Source organism: Balaenoptera ricei, chromosome X, assembly GCF_028023285.1.
Source record: "Balaenoptera ricei isolate mBalRic1 chromosome X, mBalRic1.hap2, whole genome shotgun sequence".
NCBI lineage: Eukaryota > Metazoa > Chordata > Mammalia > Artiodactyla > Balaenopteridae > Balaenoptera > Balaenoptera ricei.
The window spans coordinates 121,675,048-121,677,509 of record NC_082660.1 but is presented as its reverse complement, the minus strand read 5'-3'; the positions used below and the strand labels follow the sequence as shown (position 1 = coordinate 121,677,509).

The following is a 2,462-nucleotide window of genomic DNA, read 5'->3' as shown; positions in this document are numbered from 1 at the left end:
ATGGCAGCTGGATTTATCAGCGTGAGCAAGTGAGAGAGCAAGAGAGAGAGAATGTGAGTAAGATGGAAGCCACAGTCTTTTTAAACTTAATCTTAGAAGTAATATCCCATCACTTTCACTGTATTCTGTTCGCTAGAAGAAAGTCACTAGGTCCAAACCATACAAAAAGGGAAGAGCTTACAGAAGGGCATGAATTCCTGGAAGCAGAGATCACTGAGGGTCATCTTAGAAGTCTGTCTACTACATGGAGATCACTTGAGACCTCATTGCCAAACCCAATGAACTCTTTTTTTTTTTTTTTTTTTTGGCCACACCGCGTGGCTTGTGGGACTTTAATTCCCTGACCAGGGATTGAACCCAGGCCTTGGCAGTGTGAGTGCCAAGTCCTAACCACTGGACAGCCAGGGAAGTCCCCTCAGTGAACTCTTTATATGTTTAATCCTTTCCAACCTTTCTGGAGCCGCTCACTTTTGCAATATCCCCAGCTTGTAATGCTCTCTTCACTGCAACTGCACAGCACTTTATCTTCCCACCTCTCTATCACTACTTTCTTGTCTCCATCTCCCTTCCTCTTCCTCCTCCCGCCCACTAAATAAGTGGCCTAAGTCAAAGTAGGCACACTAACAAAAATCTGCAGACTGACGGAATAAATACAGAGTCTCTCAAGGGTCAGTCCTTGCCTCTCATATTTACTTCTTCCCCTTCTACTGTTTTCACCATGGCAATCCCCTCATATCTCCCCTCTCTAATAATACCCCTTTGGTTATCATCTTTATAGAAATACGTCTGAAATCTTCATCTACAACTTTGGTGCCTTCCTGAACCTCACTTCTGACTAACTGCTGTGAGACATCCAAAAAGATGTCTGCTCCACCACCATTCCCAATTTCTGGCATTGCCATTTACCCAATTACCCAGACCTAAAACCTCAGCATTGTATATGATTCCTCTCTTCCCTCCACCTGTCACATCCAATGAATTACTAAATTTTGGCTATTCTTAAACTAGCATCATCTGTCCTCTCCTCTCTGTCCCCATAGACCACTGTAATTGGTTTCCCTGCCATTGGGCTCTATCCTTTTTCATCTCTCCTACACATTCCCTTCAAATGAATCTTCCTGAAGTACATCTCTGATCATTCCACTCTTTGCTCAGCCACCATCAATGGTTGCCCATTGTTTACCGAATAAAGTTCAAATTCCTTAGCTTGTCAGTCATTCAAGGCCCAATGTGATCTGGTCCCATCCTTGGTCCCTACTTATTTCATGCACCGTGTCCTCCAATCACATGGGGTCTCTGTCTGCTCCTCCCAGAGCTCCCATGGTTCCCTGCCTCAGTGGCTTTGTTCCTGTTCTTTGTTCCCTCAGCCTGAAATTCTCTCTTCCCACTCTTTGCCCCAGTTCTCCACAGGCAGCTCCTACCTCTCCTCCGTGGCCTGCCTCACATGACATTGCCTACGTGGAAGTTTCCCTGAGTGTTCCACCTTCTCCAAAGACTAACTTGAAGTTCATACTTCTGTACTGTGAAATCCCAGAATCCTTTACTTCTCTATCTTACGGCACTTTCCCTAGGTATTTCTGTTCAGATTTGCTTTTTCCTGCTACACTGGGAGCTTCTTGATGGTAGGATACGTGTTTGAATCTTTTTTGTCCTCTTCGTCCTATAGTGTTTTACATATCTGTAGCATCAATAGATTTTAAATCTTTTTATAAAACCCCCATTATATATGTATGCCCGTTTGCCTCATGGTCACAGAAAAAGAGGGCAGATTTAGTTAATGCAGTGCCATTGCTTAAAGGGTAATATTAGATTTGGATGATGTCTTATAGCTCATTATTTCCTTTTATGTTCTCCTTGATTACATCTGAATTTGTCTCAAAAGGGTAAATAACACATGTTTTAATCCTAAGAAATGATGTCTACATTTTCCTGTTGGAAATACTAAGTTAATAAGTGTATCAGTCAAACTTTTTCATGGGAAGACAATCCTAGTATTAAGTTCTACAAATAGTCATCAGGCATCTACAATGGATGATAGGGAGGTAAGACCTAATTCCTCCTTAGAAAAACCTTTCAATGGGGGATGGAGATATAATACAAAGCAACAAGGAATATAACAGGCTGAATTTCTCCCCTGCAGTGTCCAAACAGTGCAGCCATCAATTAAGTGCATAAACTCATTTGCTACAGTGTGGGAGAATCTCTAGGCAAGAATCAGTCAGTTACAGAGGTAAGTGCATGGACTCCCAAGATTCACGTGGTCGACCTTAGAGCAGTGGTTCTCAGTGTGGTGCCAGGACCAGCACCCGCATCACCAGGAGCTTATGAGTGATGCAAATTCTCGGGCCCCAACCTAGACCTACTGAGCAGGAAACTCCATTGGCGGGGCTCAACAATCTGTGACTTAACAAGCCCTCCCACCCAGGTGATTCTGATGCACAGTACAGTTTATGAAGCACTGA

General features: G+C 43.3%; 1 non-coding gene across 1 annotated transcript; it reads right to left on the bottom strand.

The window, feature by feature from the left end:
- Positions 1 to 336: 336 nt before the first annotated feature.
- On the bottom strand, positions 337 to 408 carry TRNAV-CAC (transfer RNA valine (anticodon CAC)). Its single transcript has one exon. It is a non-coding gene; the product is annotated as a tRNA-Val (tRNA).
- Between the last annotated feature and the right edge of the window lie 2,054 nt (positions 409 to 2,462).